The sequence below is a fragment of the Cebus imitator genome, unplaced genomic scaffold (assembly GCF_001604975.1).
Source record: "Cebus imitator isolate Cc_AM_T3 unplaced genomic scaffold, Cebus_imitator-1.0 Scaffold157, whole genome shotgun sequence".
NCBI classification, from domain to species: Eukaryota; Metazoa; Chordata; class Mammalia; order Primates; family Cebidae; genus Cebus; species Cebus imitator.
Genome location: NW_016107472.1, coordinates 908,995 through 928,232, shown reverse-complemented (window position 1 = coordinate 928,232; position 19,238 = coordinate 908,995). Strand labels below are relative to the sequence as shown.

The 19,238-nt window shown below is 36.7% G+C and overlaps 1 protein-coding gene across 23 annotated transcripts in view; it reads left to right on the top strand.

Moving 5' to 3' along the window:
- Window positions 1-19,238, top strand: part of ZBTB20 (zinc finger and BTB domain containing 20) — an 812,433-nt gene that overhangs the window by 33,518 nt on the left and 759,677 nt on the right. The window lies entirely within an intron of this gene.

The following is a 19,238-nucleotide window of genomic DNA, read 5'->3' as shown; positions in this document are numbered from 1 at the left end:
AGATTTGCAAAAACAAGTATTTGAACAAATTATGCGGTGTGGAATGTTTACTATATAATTAAATGAAAGTACCAATATTTCTAACATTTTATCCAATGATATTTGCTAGGCTCAATTGATATAATTGGAAGAACTGTGTTGTTTCAAATAACTAAGAGAATTAGTGGAGAAGATTGCTGCTAAACAGCAAAATACTCTCCTAGTAAAACAGTGTGTTCTCTAACGTCTATGTTATCTAAAGTTATGTAGTTTAGAATTTTGGAACGGTTGGTTTGAATGGAATAGAAAAAAGCTTGCTGGGTCAGGTTACAGAACTACTTCTAAACATGAAATTCATTCACTCATTTATAGACAATCTATTTTAGCAAATAAATTGAAGTCAAAAGTATACACAAGTGCTGTAGGACATCATTTGTTTTCATTTTTTAAGTTAAAGCTTTAAAATATCAAAAATATATTACCAAATGTGAAAGAATTCTAAAATTTTAGTGGAATCTTTATGATACTTTGTAATAAGATGGAGAATGGGCCATGAGTATCATTTGCACCACTTGAGGTTCACTGGTTATCCAGAGATAGAGTATTGAGAAGTAATAAGAAATTTATGGCAGTTATGCAGTTTTCTTTTACAGAATAACATGGGTTCTAATTTTGCTCACCATTTCTGTGATGACAGATGACTGTCAATACTATGCTCCCTAACATATATTTTTGAAAAATAACATATTCGATCTGTCTTTTTGAAGTAGTAGTACCAATAATGAGTGAGAGGGTAACTGCTTTTTGAATGACCTATGGTTATGGAGAAAACATTTCAGAATGAATGTTTGTAATTCTTTTCATTACAATGTGATTTTGTTGGCAAAACCAATGTAATTGTTAAACTAGTTTCTGTGTACATTAAAAACTGTACAAAAATATATTGGCATATTTTTTAAACTTGCAACATAATTTTATAACTTTAAGATCTTTCAAATGCAACCTTTAAATTGATTGTAAAATCCTTTTGTTAAAAAATAAAATGCTACACCTCTTTATAGGAATGACTTATTATATCTGTGAAGATGGAAATTTACTAGCTAAATTTCAACAAAGTATTTTACATAATTGGCAGTTAATATTGAAAATTGAGTATTGTGATGTAGTAAACCCAGCCATTGATGTTCTTCATTGATTTAGATTTAGTATTTTGTGAGGCTTTCTCCCTCAACTTACCACCACCCCTACTCCGCACCCATGACAACCATTATATCTAAGTAACCTGAACATAGTACTGTATTTTCAGATGACTGTTTTACAAAGTACAAAACCAAGCCAATACATAGAGAATGACACACATTTACTCAAATTTTTGTTTTAATGTTTTTCAGTTAGAGCATCAAAAGCAGTTTGCTCTTCAGTAAGAGCTCCAAATTTAGAATGTTTACTCCTTGTTTACCTCAATCTTTAAAAATGTCTCATGCTGCATGTTCTGTAATGTATGTATTGTAGTAATGTATGTATATTACAAATAATTATTCATATATTTGAATATGGGCTTGTATCAATCAATGCCCAGACAAACAGAAGTGACTCAGGACAGAGGAACTTTGATCCAGGGAATTGATTACAAACATGTTGGAAAGTCTGGTGGAGCAAAAAGAAGGTGGCAATATTATTTAGTAATGAATTCCTGCAGAAAGCAAGGGAAAATTTTGTTATCCAGAGCTTATAAGTATTATGCTGCTTCTGCTTCCATATTTTGCTGTGGCTGTTGGAATCACCAATCTCACTGCGTTGTAGGAAGCCAGGTGCCCACACTCCTACAGACACTTCAAGAATCTAGGATAATCTGTAGTTTCCCGAATTCTGGGGCATGTGTCACAGCTGCTGGAGCTTCCAGTCACTTGGGGTGGCTGCTGTTGTTCTGCACTTGAAATCAGCAGTCCAGAGGCCAGATCACAAGAGTTCTGTCCTGCAGAGCCCATTGGAGTACCATTGCTGAGATTGTCAGTGCCAAAAGCAGGAGGTGAAAAGAAGTCTATCTTTGCCTTGGATCTTATACCAATGCTTCGTATTCTGGCAAAACAGTCTGAGAATTGTAGTTTTTAACTTCTGCCATAGAAGAGTTCCTGGAAGGGGAATTCACCCATCATTTATATGCAGACTATTTTAGTGAATAAATTGAAGTCAAAAGACATATAACTGCTGTAGGACATCATTGTGTTTTTTTATTATTATTAAACCTTTTCAATGTAGCAGAAAGTATTTGCAAAAGGTACTAATACCCAGAATATATAAGGAACTCAAACAACTCAACAGTGAAAACAATTAATTGTGTTTAAAAGTGGACAAAGGACATGAATAGACATTCTCAAAAGAAGACATACAAATGGCCAAATAGGTATAGGAAAAAAATACTAAACATCACTAATCATCAGGGAAATGCGAATGAAAACCCCCAATGAGATAACATCCTACCTCAGCAAGAGTGGCCATTATTAAAAAGACAGAAAATAAGAGATACTGGCAAAGATGTAGAGAAAAGGGAACTCTTATACACCGTTGATGGGAATGTATGTTAGTACAGCCACTATGAAAAACAGTATGGACATTTCTCAAATAATGAAAAACGGATCATCCTGCAATCTCTCTATTGAGTATCCCCCTCAAAAAGAAATAAGTATATCAAAGGAACACCTGCATGTCTATGTTTACTGCAGCGCTATTCATAGTAGCAAAGATACGGAATTAAACCTAAGTGTTCATCAGTTGGATGAATGGGTAAAGAAAATGTGGCACATATACTCGCAATGGGATACTATTTGGCCATAAGACAGAAGGAAATGTCATTTGCAGCAACGTGAATGGAACTGGAGGTAATTATGTTAAGTGAAATAAGCCAAGCACAGAAATACAAATATCTTATGTTCTCACTCATATGTTGGAGCTAAAATGTTTGATCTCATGGAGGCAGAAGGTAGAATGATAGATAACAGAGGCTGGGAGGGCAAGTGAGTTGGGAGAGGATGAAGAGAGGGTGGTTAATGGATATAAACATTCAGTTAGTTAAAAGAAGTCCTAATGTTCAGTAGCAGAGTAAAATGACTATAGTTAATAAGAATATTCTATATTGCAAAATACCTAGAAAAGAGTACTAAGAAAACACATAGAAATAAATACTCGAGGTGATGGATAACCTAAATACCCTGACTTTGTCATTACACATTTTATGCATGTAAAAAAATATCACATATACCCCATAAATATATATATATTATAAATATATATATTTATAATATATATATTACATATAGTTATAATATATATAATATATATATATTTTATATATTTATATATATATATATAAATACTATGTAAATTAAAAAATGAAAGGTAAATCTAAGCACAAAGAATGAAATAGAAAGTACTCATCCAAATATGGAAGAACCTTAACATTTCAGTAAGAATCTAAAATTTTAGATAGGAATGGAGTTGAGAACTAACAGACAGTGATCTGTGTAGAGTTTTAAATATTTTAACTGATGGCGGGTATAGTTTTTAATAAGTGGAGAATCACTTTCTTGAGAGTAGCCCTTACTCAGTAGTAAAACTGCATATTCAATTTTCTTAATTTGTTTTAAGGGATGGATTTTGATTTGTTACCTAAAGCTAGGGTTGATATTCAGGGAATACACACTTTATTAGACAGCCAACATCTGTTTTGATTAGTCATGGTAACATTTCTTCTGTGCCCATGCCTTATGAGCTACAATATTTTTTTTTTTTTTTTTTTTTTTTTTTTTTTTGAGATGGAGTCTGCCTCTGTTGCCTTGCTGGAATGCAGTGGCACGATCTCGGCTCACTGCAACTTGTTTCCCAAGTTCAAGTGATTCTCCTTCTCCTGCCTCAGCCTCCTGCGTAGCTGGGATTACAGGAACATTCCACCATCGCCAGCTAATTTTTGTATTTTTAGTAGAGACGGGGTTTCACCATGTTGGCCAGGATGGTCTCAATCTCTTGACCTCTTGATCTGCCTACCTCCGCCTCCACCTCTCAAAGTGCTGGGATCGCAGGCGTTAGCCACTGTGCCCAGCTGAGCTGTAAATATTCTGACTGTCACCATTATCTAAAACTTCTCTAATTTATTATTTATTTCTATAGACTTATTTAGGCAACTTAGAATAATAGTAATAGTAAAATAAAAATGTAGTACCTGGAAAACTTCAGAATTTAATTATCTAATGATTTATGTTATCAAATATTCTGTAATATCATTTTATTGTAAACATATTTTTCAACATCTGATTAAACTGCTAAAGTACAAGTTAATTACCGAGTGGATATTGAACTAAGTGCATTTTATTGGTGAAAAATATTAGGTAGAGAATTGTAATTACTTTAGGCAAAAGTTACATGAATTTTATTAAGCTATTAGCTTATACTGGTTTGCAGTTTGCTTCCATTTTTGACCATCAGATAAAACATCATGAGAGGTATGTATTGGAGTCCCAGACCATTTAATTATTAAAATAAAATCTGTAATGATTTATCTCTTTCATAGCTCCTTTTATAATAAATACAGATTTCATTATGGGCAGTGTTCTTATTGATTACTAATAAAACTGTTTTCTCAACTGGTGAGATACTGTTTATGTTCTTGTTTCACATAGGTTTAAATGATGTTGGGAGTATTATTTGTGTTGTGGAAGATCCAATTATTACATTTTCAGTGGTAAAGTGTCATCAGTTTGAAATAGAGTAGTACATCGTATTTAGTCATAAGTAAATTCAATCCATTCAATTGTGTAGATATTTAACATGAAGGAAGATTTGTTTTCTTATTTTTAATTTAAAATTTAATTTTAATGGAATCCCATTCTGTGGCCCAGGCTGGAGTGTAGTGGCCCATGCTTGGCCCACTGCAACCTCCGCCTCCCAGGTTCACGTAATTCTCCTGCCTCAGCCTCCTGGGTAGGTGGGATTACAGGTGCGTGCCACCATGCCTTCCTGGCTAATTTTTGTATTTTTAGTAGAGATGGGGTTTCACCATGTTGACCAGGCTGGTCTCAAACTCTTCACCTCAAGTGATCTACCTGCCTTGGCATCCCAAAGTGCTGGGATTACAGGTGTGAGCCACCACACCTGGCCAGATTTGTTTTATATAGAATTCTCTTCATTGAGATATAAACTGATAAACTAGTCAAAATTAAGTAAATTATAATTTTGAAATACCTGATATAAGTAAAAAATAAAATTTAGTGTAATTCTTTCAAATTTTCATTTTATAAGAATCCTACAAAAAATATCTGACATACATTTTGAATGTATATACCATAAAGTAATTTTTTGTATTTATTGATAGAAATGAAGAAGATAGAGGTTTTATGTAAATTATTTTATAAAAAATTCTGATAGGAACTTACACGATTTTTAAAATTTATGGCTATAAGCCTACAGCTTATTGCAGTGAAGTGATTTTTCTTAAAAATAAAAGATATCATTTCTACCATTTTGAATCATGCTTGTGGTCTGTTGCCTCACAGGACTTAGCAGGATGCCATCACANTTTTTTTTTTTTTTTTGAGTTGGAGTACCATTCTGTCCCCCAGCCTGGAGTGGAGTGGCTTAATCTTGGCTCACTACAACCTCTGCCTCCCAGATTCAAGCAATTCTTTTGCTTCAGCCTCCTGAGTACCTGGGACTACAGGCATGCACCACCACGTGCGCTAATTGTTTTTCATTTTTAGTAGAGATTGGGTTTCGCCATGTTGGCCAGGCTGGTCTAGAACTTCTGACCTCAGGTGATCTGCCCTCCTCAGCCTCCCAAAGTGCTAGGATTACAGGCATGAGCCACCACGCCTGGCCTAATGTTTCCAACTCTTTAATCAAACTGGTTCATGGTATGTTTCTTTCATTGCTTTTGAAAGTTATTTTTTAATATACTAGTCTTTTCCATTATTCTTTCTTTAAATTTTATTTTGGGATACGTAATATACTTTTCCTCAACAAATGTAAAATTTAAGCTTTGAAATTATCTAGGGAACATATATCCTTTCTGTACACCTTAATGTACACCTTAGTCTTGTTTGTGTGTGTGTGTGTGCCTAATATCACCATTATTCTAGATAATTTTTGGAGTAATTTTATAAAGCCCTTTCTTCTATTCCTCATACATTCCATTTGGATAGATGTTAGGTTCAACCTTTGCTACTTATTAGGTATGTGCCTTTGGACCTCTTTTTGTTTATGTATACTCTCAAAATGAGATTTATTATAATGCTATTGGGGGGATTAAATGAGAAAGTGTATGTTGGGCTCAATTTCTGACACATGTAGTAGAGATAACTTTTATTTTAAGAAAGGATTCTTGGCTGGGTGTGATGGCTTAAGCCTGTAATCCCAGCACTTTGGGAGGCTGAGGCGGGTGAATCACGAGGTCAGGAGATCAGACCATCCTGGCCAATGTGGTGAAACCCCTTCTCTACTAAAATACAAGAATTAGCTGGACGTGATTTCATGAGCCTGTAGTCCCAGCTGCTCAGAAGGCTGAGGCAGAAGAATCGCTGGAGCCTGGGAGTCGGAGGTTGCAGTGAGCCGAGATCACGCCACTGCAATCCAGACTGCATGACAGAGAGACTCCGACTCAAAAAAAAGAAATATAAAAGAAAACATTCTTATTAATAGTAGCAACTTTTGTATCTTGGAAAGATGTGAAGACTATCCAATTTTTGAGTATAGACTCACCAGGCAAAACAGTTAGGTTCTCACCAATCTGCTTGACAAACATCTATGGCAATTAAGTTGTATCTTTTATGTATTCTATTGACTTTTATTTTTCCTATAGAATACACTCTTTAGTTTCTCTTTCCTTTTGTGTTGAATATAAACTGTACATATAAGTAAATCATATAGATATGGAAACTTGGATGATAGGTACTGGCATTGTTGTAGATTGTTTAGTAGAGAGGATTGAGCAGGGAGTAGGAAGAGTTCGTGTGATATATGTGTCTAATACATTGTTCTGGAGCCAGGGAGATATTACAAGCAACATTTTTATGTTTTTTAATCCATTGATTTAGCATTTATTGTGTCACAAAATTATCCTCTTCTTCAAAATTTCTAAAGATAATCATATCATTTAAGAACAGCTTATAGGAGTAGTAACAACAGCTATAATAGCATAATAATCTTGTCATTCAGATATTAAACTCCATACCACTTTTCCCCATGGTCATATTTCTCCTTCATAATTGTGAAAAAAAGGGTGAATGAATCATATCCATGTCTGAGTCATTTAAAGATACTTTTGATTTTCTACTATTTGCTATTTACTATTCACTGGCCACTGTTCATTTGGCCACCAGTCACTCCAAAGAACTCTGGGAATATTTTCTCTCCTATTAGGAAACTGCCATGATTATACAGGATACAGTATATAGGTGAATGTGAGGCAATAACTTCATCTTTTTCATTCTTTGATTCTTCATTCTACTACTATATAAGACTATAGAATATACATTATCCTTTCCTGAAAGTTTGGAGAGAAGGAGATTATTTGCATCACAAAACATAAACTTCATAGAATTTATTATTAGGCATAGCTTAAAAGAAATCTGGCCACGTTTACATTGGGAAATTCCCACTACTCACTTATCTTTCTCCTCCCTCTCATTTCTGTACTCCCCTGCCTTCAAATTGTTACTCATTTTTTATGTAGCACAGTTTAACCCCACAAGTATCATTCATACCTCACTCTCTGACCCCAACAGCTTATCAATATGTTTTCCTCAAAGAAGACAATTCCATTCCTATGAAGTACTCTAAAGCCAACTTCAGGCTTTTACTTGAACACTTAATACTGTAGATATAAAAGAAATAATAGATAAATGAAATGTGAAGGTAAGCTGAATTTTCTTCTCAGAAATGTTTATTGAAATTCTGCTAGTTGTATGGGAATATATATATATTTTAAGTTCTGGGATACATGCACAGAACGTCTAGGTTTGTTACATAGGTATACATGTACCATCATGGTTTGCTGCATCTATCAACCAGTCATCTAGGTTTCAAGCCCCACATGCATTAGCTGTCTGTCCTGATGCTCTCCCTCCCCTAGCCCCCCAGCCTCTGACAGCCCTAGTGTGTGTTGTTCCCTTTCCTGTGTCCATGTGTTCTCATTGTTCAACTTCCACTTATGAATGAGAACATGTGGTGTTTGATTTTGTATTCCTATGTTAGTTTGCCGAGGATGATATCTTCCAGCTTCATCCACATCCCTTCAAAGGACATGATTTCACTTTTTTTTTATGGATGGATAATATTCCATGGTGTATATGTACATTATTTTCTTTATCCAGTCTATCATTGATGGGCATTTGGGTTGGTTCTATGTCTTTGCTGTTGTAAATTGTGCTGTAATAACATATGTGTGCATGTATCTTTAGAATAGAATTCCTTTCAGTATATATCCAGTAATGGAATAGTGCGGTCAGATGGCATTTCTGGTTCCATATCCTTGAGGAATCACCACACTGTCTTCCACAATGGTTGAACTAATTTACATTCTCACCAACAGTGTAAAAGTGTCCCTTTTTCTCCACAGACTCACCAGCATCTACTGTTTCTTGACTTTTTAATAATTTCCATTCTGACTGAGAGGTAAATACCTTTTTTATCAAACTTGTTATTTATTTGACACAGTCTCACTCTGTCACCCATTGGAGTGCAGTGGTGCAACCATAGATCACTGCAGCCTTGACCTCCTGTGTGCTAGCAATCCCCTTGCCTCATCCTCCCAAGTAGCTAGGACTACAGGTGCATACCACCACACAGGGCTGATTTTTTATAGAGATGCGGTCTCAGTATATTGCCCAGGCTGGTCTCAAACTCCTAGACTCAAGTGACCCTTGTACCTTGGCCTCTCAAAGTGCTGAGATTACAGGCATGAGCCACCACATCCAGCCTTATCCAACTTTTAATTGTGAAATTCTTTGAAACATACAGAAAAGTTGAAGATTACTTTTTCTGTTTAACTATTTTTGTTTGTCATAAGATCTTAAGATAAGGATATGTTTAATATGTGACTTAATACATTTTTTGGAAACGCTATTTACCTGTTGTTTATATCATCCTTATATCTCAAATTTAACTTATTAAATCAACCAAGATTTATAAGCCCTATATACTGTTGCTTTGTTTCGTCATTCATTCATTCAAGAAAACTTTTTTGAGTTTCAACTCTATTACAGGTGTGCTGCCACATGCTAGACCAACAAAGCTTGATAAATAAAGCCTCTGTTCTAGAGGGCAGAGGGGAAGAAGATGGCAATGGTGAGGAGGGAGCTCTTAATCTAGTAGGGAAGGGAGGCATATAAAATCCTCTGGTCATAATAAATGTACTTCTAGTGACATAGTTTACATGTAATACTTTAAGTTGCATTTATTGATTGGAATTTTATTTACATATGCATTTCTTCCCATTTAAGGATGGTCTTTCTGGCCTACCATTGGTAAACTGATTTACCTATAGTCTCTGTTAGTTTTCCTTTAGCCTGATGGGATACAATTTTAAAACAGATGACCAAGGTTAAGAATTATTGCCTAATTAGGCCACATAGAGTTAACTTTATGGTGGTGCCCTCAGTGGCAAAGTCATTTACTTAATGTAGCACTTACTCCTTTTGACCCACTAATCCCAGACTTTTCTTGGCCAGGTGTGGTGGCTCATGTCTGTAATCCCAGTATTTGGGGAGGCCGAGGCAGGTGGGTCATGAGATCAGGAGTTTGAGACCAGCCTGGCCAACATGATGAAACGCTCTCTCTACTAAAAATATAAGAATGAGCTGACCGTGATGGCACTCACCTGTAATCCCAGCTACTCAGGAGGCTGAGGCAAGAGAATCACTTAAAATTCGGAGGTGAAGGTTGCAGTGAGTTGAGATCACACCACTGCACTTCACCCTGGGCAATAGAGGGAGCCTCTGTCTAAAAAACAAATCCTTTATAATTGAATTCTTGCTTTTTTCATTCCTTTCTCAGGCTACAGAAAATAGGAATTGTCTTATTGTGTTTATTATTTGGTTCTTTAAACAATTATTTGCATTATTATCAGATATTTGAATCTTGAACTGTGCAGCCCTTAAGAATGCATGATAGAGCATGTATTTTAGATGGAGTTGCTGTACCATTAAACCAAATGTATTGAGAGCTGTGGGTGTTGAACAACGAATTTTCACTATTTTGTGTTAGTAAGCAAAATAGGGTAAGAAATAATCATGACCCATTGGATTTGACTCACAACCACAGAATCTTATGGTTGGATGGGGCTTTAACTATCTTTAGGTATTGGATAAAAATGTATGATATAATGATTAAGTACATAATCTCTAAGCTAGACAGTCTGGGTTCAAATCCTGTTATTATTATATATATATATATACTTTTTTTTATTGTACTTTAGTTTCTAGGGCACATGTGCAGATCATGCAGGATTGTTGCATAGGTACATACATGGCAAGGTGGTTTGCTGCCCCCATCCTCCCGTCACCTATATGTGGCATTTCTCCCCATGTTATTGCTCCCCAAACTCCCTCTCCCCCACTTCCCTCCCCTAGTCCCCCCCAATAGCCCTCAGTGTGTGATTCTCCCTTCCCTGTGTCCATCTGTTCTCATTGTTTAGCATCCATCTATGAGTGAGAACATGCAGTGTTTTATTTTCTATTCTTGTGTCAGTTTGCTGAGAATGATGGTTTCCAGATTGATCCATGTCCCTACAAAGGATACAAACTCATTGTTTTTTATGGCTGCATAGTATTCCATGGTGTATATATGCCACATTCTCCTTGTCCAGTCTATCATCAATGGGCATTTGCTATTGTAAACAGTGCTGCAATGAACATTCATGTGCATGTGTCCTTTTAATAGATTGATTTATAATCCTTTGGATATATACCCAGTAATGGGATTGCTGGGTCAAATGGAATTTCTATTTCTATGTCCTTGAGGAATCGCCACACTGTTTTCCACAATGGTTGGACTAATTTACACTCCCACCAACAGTGTAAAAGTGCTACTATTTTTCCATATCCTCTTCAGCATCTGTTGTCTCCAGATTTTTTAATGATTACCATTCTAACTGGCATGAGATGGTATCTCACTGTGTTTTTGATTTGCATTTCTCTAATGACCAATGATGATGAGCATTTTTTCATATGTTTGTTGGCCTCATATATGTCTTCTTTTGAAAAGTGTCTGTTCGTGTCCTTTGCCCACTTTTGAATGGGTTTGTTTGTTTGTTTTTCTTGTAAATCTGTTTTAGTTCTTAATAGATTCTGGATGTTAGCTGCTTGTCAGATGGGTAGATTGTAAAATTTTTTTCCCTTTCTGTTGGTTGCCGGTTCACTCTAATGATTGTTTCTTTTGCTGTGCAGAAGTTCTGGAGATTAATTAGATCCCATTTGTCTATTTTGGCTTTTGTTGCCAATGCTTTTGGTGATTTAGTCATGGAGTCCTTGTCTATGCCTATGTCCTGAATGATTTTGCCTGGGTTGTCTTCTAGGGTTTTTATGGTGTTAGGTCTTACGTTTAAATCTTTAATCCATCTGGAGTTAATTTTAGTGTAAGGTGTCAGGAAGGGGTCCAGTTTCTCTTTTCTGCACATGGCTAGCCAGTTATCCAAACACCATTTATTAAACGGAATCCTTTCCTCACTGCTTGTTTTTGTCAGGTTTGTCAAAGATCAGATGGTTGTATATGTGTGGTATTGCCTCCAATGCCTCTGTTCTGTTCCATTGGTCTATATCTTTGTTTTGGTACCAGTACCGTGCTGTTCTGATTACTGTAGCCTTGTAGTATAGTTTGAAGTCAGGTAGCATGATGCCTCCAGCTTTGTTCTTTTTTCTTAGAATTCTCTTGGCTGTTGGGCTCTCTTTTGGTTCCATATGAAGTTTAAGGGATTTTTTTTTTTTCCAGTTCTGTGGAGAGGACCATAGGTAGCTTGATGAGAATAGTGTTGAATCTATAAATTACTTTGGGCAGTATGGCCATTTTCATGATACTGATTCTTCATATCCGTGAGTATGGAATGTTTTTCCATCTGTTCGTGTCCTCTCTTATTTTCTTGAGCAGTGGTTCATAGTTCTCCTTGAAGAGGTACTTTACATCCTTTGTTAATTGTATTCCTAGGTATTTTATTCTCTTTGTAGCAAATGTGAATGGGAGTTCACTCTTCGTTTGTCTCTCTTTTAGTCTGTTATTGGTATATAGGAATGCTTGTGATTTCTGCACATTAATTTTCGTATCGTGAGACTTTGCTGAAGTTGCTTATTGGTTTAAGGAGATTTTAGGCTCAGACGATGGGTTCTTCTAAATATACAATCATGTCGTCTGCAAATAGAGACAATTTGACTTCTACCTTTCGTAGTTGAATACCCTTTGTTTCTTTTTCTTACCTGATTGCTCTGGCTAGAACTTCCAATGCTGTATTAAATAGGAGTGGTGAGAGAGTGCATCCTTGTCTAGTGCCAGATTTCAAAGGGAATGCTTCCAGTTTTTGCCCATTCAGTATGATATTGGCTGTGGGTTTGTTGTAAATAGCTTTTATTATTTTGAGATACGTTCTGTTGATACATAGTTTATTGAGAGTTTTTAGCATAAAGTGCTGTTGAATTTTGTTGAAGGCCTTCTCTGCATCAGTTGAGATAATCATGTGGTTTTTGTCTTTGGTTCTGTTTATATGGTGGATCCCATTTATAGACTCGTGTATGTTGAACCAGCCTTGCATCCCCAGGATGAAGCCTACTTGATTGTGATGGATAAGCTTTTTGATGTGCTGTTGCAATAAGTTTGCCAGTACTTTATTGAAGATCTTTGCATCTATTTTCATCATGGATATTGGCCTGAAGTTTTCTTTTTTTGTTGTTGAGTCTCTGCCAGGTTTTGGTATCAGGATGATGTTGGTCTTATAAAATGATTTTGTAGGATTCCCTCTTTTTGTATTCCTTGGAATAGTTTCAGAAGGAGTGGTACCAGCTCCTCTGTACATCTGGTAGAATTCAGCTGTGAACCCATCTGGACCTGGGCTTTTTTTGGTTGGTAGACTATTAATTGCTGCCTCAACTTCAGCCCTTGTTATTGGTATATTCAGGCTTTGACTTCTTCCTGGTTTAGGTTTGGGAGGGTGCAAGTATCCAGGAATTTATCCATTTCTTCCAGGTTTATTGGTTTATGTGCATAGAGTTGTTTATACTAATCTCTGATAGTAGTTTATATTTCTGTGGAATTGGTGGTGATATCCCCTTTATTGTTTTTTATTGCATCTATTTGATTCTTCCCTCCTTTCCTTTTTATTAATGTGGCTAGTGATCTGTCTATTTTGTTGATCTTTTCAAAAAATCAGCTCCTGGATTTACTGATTTTTTTGAAGGGTTTTTTGTGTCTCTGTCTCCTTCAGTTCTGCTCTGATCTTAGTTATTTCTTGTCTTCTGCTAGCTTTTGAGTTTTTTTGATCTTGCTTCTCTAGTTCTTTCAGTTTTGTTGATATGGTGTTGATTTTAGATCTTTCCTTGCTTCTCATGTGGGCATTTATTGCTATAAATTTCCCTCTAGAAACTGCTTTAAATGTGTCCCAGAGATTCTGGTATGTTGTGTATTCATTCTCATTGGTTTTGAAGAACATCTTTATTTCTGCCTTCATTTCATTGTTTATTCAGTCAACATTCAAGAGCCAGTTGTTCAATTTCCATGACGTTGTGCAGTTCTGAGTTAGTTTCTTAATCCTGAGTTCTAATTTGATTGCACTGTGGACTGAGAGGCTATTTGTTATGATTTCTGTTCTTTTGCATTTGCTGAGGAGTGATTGACTTCCAATTATGTGGTCAGTTTTAGAGTAGGTGTGATGTGGCACTGAGAAGAATGTATATTATGTTGATTTGGGGTGGAGAGTTCTGTAGTTGTCTATTGGGTGTGCTTGGTCCAGATCTGAGTTCAATACCTGGATATCCTAATTTTCTGTCTTATTGATCTATCTAATATTGACAGTGGAGTGTTAAAGTCTCCCACTATTATTGTGTGGGAGTCTAAGTCTCTTTGTAGGTTGTTAAGAATTTGCTTTATGTATATGGGTGCTTCTATATTGGGTTTGTATATAGTTAGGATAGTTTGCTTTTCTTGTTGCATTGATCCCTTTACCATTATGTAATTCCCTTCTTTGTCTCTTTTGATCTTGTTGGTTTAAAGCCTATTTTATCAGAGACTAGGATTGCAACTCCTGCTTTTATTTGCTCTTCGTTTGCTTGATAAATATTCCTCCATCCCTTTATTTTGAGTCTATGTGTGATCTTGCACATGAGATGGGTTTCCTGAATACAGCACACTGATGGGTTTTGACTTTTTATCCAATTTCCCAGTCTGTGTTTTTTGATTGGGGCATTCAGCCCATTTACATTTAAGGTTAATATTGTTATGTGTGAATTTGATATTGCCATTTTGATGCTAGCTAGTTGTTTTGACTGTTAATTGACACAGTGTCTTCATTGTGCTGATGCTCTTCACCATTTGGTGCATTTATGGAGTGGCTGGTAGTCGTTGTTCCTTTCTATGTTTAGTGCTTCTTTCAGGAACTCTTGTAAGACAGGCCTGGTGGTGACAAAATCTTTGTAAATAAAATAAATAAAGGATTTTATTTCTCCTTCACTTATGGAGCTTAGTTTGGCTGGATACAAAATTCTAGGTTGAAAGTTCGTTTCTTTAAGGATGTTGAATATTGGCCCCCACTCTCTTCTGGCTTGGGTTTCTGCTGAGAGACCTGCTGTGAGTCTGATGGGCTTCCCTTTGTGGGTAACCCAACCTTTCTCTCTGGCTGCCCTTAGCATTTTTTTCTTCATTTCAACCCTGGTGAATCTGAGGATTATGTGCCTTGGGGTTGCTCTTCTTGAGGAATATCTTTGTGGTGTTGTCTGTATATCTTGGACTTGAATGTTGGCCTGCCTTGCTAGGTTGGGGCAGTTCTCCTGTATAATATCCTGAAGAGTGTTTTCCAGCTTGGATTCATTCTCTCCGTCACATTCAGGTACAGCTATCAAATGTAGATTAGGCCTTTTCACATAATCCCATATTTCTTGAAGGCTTTGTTCTATTTCTTTGTACTCTTTTTTCTCTAATCTTGCCTTCTCATCTTATTTCATTGAGTTGATCTTTAATCTCTGATATCCTTTCTTCTTGGTTGATTCGGGTATTGGAACTTGTGTATGCTTTGTGAAGTTCTCATGTTGTGTTTTTCAGCTCCATCAAGTCATTTATATTCTTCTCTACGGTGTTTATTCTCGTTAGCATTTCATCTAACCTTTTTTCAAGGTTCTTAGTTTCTTTGCATTGGGTTAGAACATGTTCTTTTAGCTCAGAGAAGTTTCTTTTAGCACCTTTTGTAGTCTGTTTCTGTCAATTCATCAGACTCATTCTCCATCCAGCTTTGTTCCCTTGCTGGTGAGGAGTTGTGGTTTCTTAGAGGAGGAGAGGCATGATGGTTTTGGTTGTTTTCCTCCTTTTTGTGCCAGTTTCTTCCCATCTTTGTGGATTTATCTACCTGTGGTCTTTGTAGTTGGTGACTTTCGCATGGGGTCTCTGAGTGGACGTCCTTTTTGTTGATGTTGAAGTTATTTCTTTCTGTTTTTTAGTTTTCCTTCTAACTGTCAGGCCCCTCTGCTATAAGACCGCTGGAGGTTGACTCCAGACCCTGCTTGCCTGGGGATCACCTGCAGCAGCTGCAGAACAGTAAGGGGATGCTGCTGGTTTCTTCATCTGTTATCTTCATCCCAGAAGGGTACCCACCAGATATCAGCCTGAGATCTCCTTTATGAGGTGTCCCAGAGGTACCCACATCTGTTGTCTACACTTCTGGTACCCTTTGTCCCAGAAGGTTACCCACCAGATGTCAGCTGAGCTCCCTCTTTATGAGGGGTTGGGGAGCTGCTTGAGGAGACAGTCTGTCCCTTATAGGAGCTCAAGTGCTGAGCTGGGAATTCCATTGTTACGTTTAGAGCTGCTGGGCAGGTACGTTTAAGTCTGCTCCAGTGGAACTCTTAACTGCCTTTTTTCCCAGGTGCTCTGTCCTGGGAAGGTGGGGCTTTATTTATAAGTTCTTGATGTACTGCTGCCTTTTTTTTAGAGATGCCCTGCCCAGCAAGGAGGTAGTCTAGTGACAGTCTACCAGCAGAGGCATTGCTGAGCTGCTGTGGGCTCTGCCCAGCTGCTGTGTGAACTTCCTTGTGGTTTTGTTTACAGAGGTACATTTAGAACTGCCTCAGTTATGGTGGTCTGCCTCATTAATAGTGGACTGCCTCGGTAATGGTGGACTGACTCAGTAGTGGTGGACTGCCTCGGTAATGGCTGACACCCTTTCCCCCACTCAGCTGGACTGTCCCAGGTCCAGCTGCACTTGCTGTAGAACTCAATCCAGAGCGTAGATTGCTGGTCTTTATCGGGGATGGGACTAACTGAGCCAGATCACCTGGCTCCCTGTTTCAGCCCCCTTTTTTTCAGTTGAATGAGTGACTCTGTATCCCAGGGCACCAGTTGAAACAGTCACCCAGATTTGTGTGAGTTTTTGTGCGGAGACCCACAGCCTGGCTGAAACAGCTGTGGTGCAAACTTGTGGGCTTTTCAGCCCGGGAATCTCCTGGTCTTAGGGCAGTAAAAGCTCATTTGGAAATGCGGTTATCACTTGCCCTCTGCGTTCTCGCTGGGAACTGCACTCCAGAGCTGTTCCTATTAGGCCATCTTGGATCTCCTCCTCCTGTTATTATTATTATGCTATGTGATCTCAGGCAAGTCACTTAATCTCTCTGTTTCTTCATCTTGAAAGTGAGACTCAAAATATTTTCTACATCATTGGGTAATTATTATACTTTAAAGAGTTAAGAAATAAAAAGTACTTAGAACAGTTCCTGGCATATAGGAAGCACTTAAGCATTGGCTATAATAATAATTATTATGATACCCTGTTCAATTCCTTCCTTTTACATTTATTATTTTTAGAATAGGCAGAAACTGAAGCTCAGGATGGTTGTGTGACTTGCCCAGGGTATGCAAGCTATTTGTGGAAATGCTGGGACAGAACCAATTTTCTTTTAATTTATTGTTTAATAGACATTTTTAGAGTAATTTTAGTTTCGTAGTAAAACTGATGGGGAGTACAGAGATATCTCATATATCCCTTGCCTTCACATATGCAGAGCCTCCCCTATCATCAGTATCCCCTACCAGAATTGTGTATCTGTTGCATATGATAAGCCAACTTTGACATACTATTACTCCAGCATCATAGTTTACATTGAGGTTCACTCTTGGTATTGTGCCTCCTGTGGGTTGGAACAAATGTATAATGATATGTATTTAGCATTATTGTATTATACAAAGTAGTTTTACTGCCTTGAAAATCCTGTGTACTTGCTGTTCATCCCTCTCTCCATCCTAACCCCTTGCAACCAGTGACTTTTTGCTGTCTTCATGACTTTGCTTTTTCAGAATGTCAAACAGTTGGAATCGTACAATGTGTATAGCTACATACAGTGTTTAGAAGGCCATCTTTTTAGATTGGCTTCTTTCACTTAGTAATATGCATTTCAGTTTCCTGCATGTTTTTTCATGATTTGATGTTTCATTTCTTTTTAGCATTGAATAATATTTCACTGCCTGGATGTACCATAGTTTATCCATTCACCTACTAATGGGCATATTAATTTCTTCCAAGTGCTGGCAATCATGAATAAAGTTACTATAAACATCTGTATGTAGGTTTTCATGTGAGCATAAGTTTTCAGTTCCTTTGCATAGATAACAACCAGTGCAATTACTGGATCGTATATGTGTTTAGTTTTGTAAGAAACTGCCAAACTGTATTCCAAAGTGGCTGTACTATTTTTCATTCCTACCAGCAATGAATGAGACTTCCGGTTGCTCCACATCCTCATCATCATTTGGTGTTGTCAGTGTTCTGGGTTTTGGTCATTCTATTATATAGTGGTATGTCACTGTTGTTCTTAATGTGCATTTCCCCAATGACATATAATATAGAGCCCCTTTCATATGCTTATTTGCCATCTGTATATCTTCTTTGATGACGTGACTTAAAGTCCTTGGCCTATTTTTAAATCAGGTTATAATATTTTCTTATTGTTGAGTTTTAAGAATTCTTTTCATGTTGTAGATAACAATCCTTTATGAGATACATATCATACCACCCTGAATACACCCCATCTTGTCTGATTTCAGAAGCTAAGCAGGGTCAGGCTTTGTTAGTACTTGGATGGGAGATACATATTTTATAAATATATTCTTCCAGTCTGTGGATTGTCTTTTCATATCTTTATAGTGTATTTTGCAGAATAGAAATTTTAATTTTAATGAAATCTAGCTTATCAATTCTTTATTTCACAGATCGTGTCTTTGGTGTTGTATCTAAAATAGTCATTGTGAAACCCAGAGTTATCCAGATTTTTTTCCTATTTAGGAGTTTTAGAGTTTTGCATTTTACATTTAGGTCTATGATCCATCCATTTTGAGTTAATTTTTGTGAATAGTATAAAGACTGTGTCTAGATTTATTTTTTTGCATGTAGATATCCAGTCGTTCCATCGCCATTTGTTGGAAAGGCTGTCTTTGCTCCATTGTATTGCTTTTCCTTTTAAGTCAAAGATCAGTTGACTATACATATGTGGGCCTTCTTCTGGGCCGTCTATTCTGTTTCATTGATCTGCTGTGTCTGTTCTTTTGCCAACATTATGCAGTCTTGATTACTGCAGCTTTATAGTAAGTCCTGAAGTCTGGTTGTTTCATTTGTCCAACTTTGTTCTTCTCTTTCAAGAATACGTTGGTTACTTTGAGTCTTTTCCCTTTCCATATAAATTTTAGAATCAGTTCATATACACAAAATAACTTTCTGGGATTTTATTTGGGATTGAATTGAATCTATAGATTTACGTTGTGACACAACCAGTTTTTAACTTCCACTTAGGATCTTTCTATGGGACCAAATTGCCCCATGACATATCAACAAATGAAACAATTTAATAACTTTATAACTTCCATGCTATGATAGTCAATTACAATAATTTCTTCAGTCCTTGTTGTCTCCAGTCCCAACTAGAGGAAGTATATCTTGAATTCCAGTAAGTACTAACAGTGTGCCGCTTATTGTGTTTTGAATCTAGGAAAATGTACAGATTTGGGAAAAGTTTTGAGATATCGTACATTTTTCTTTT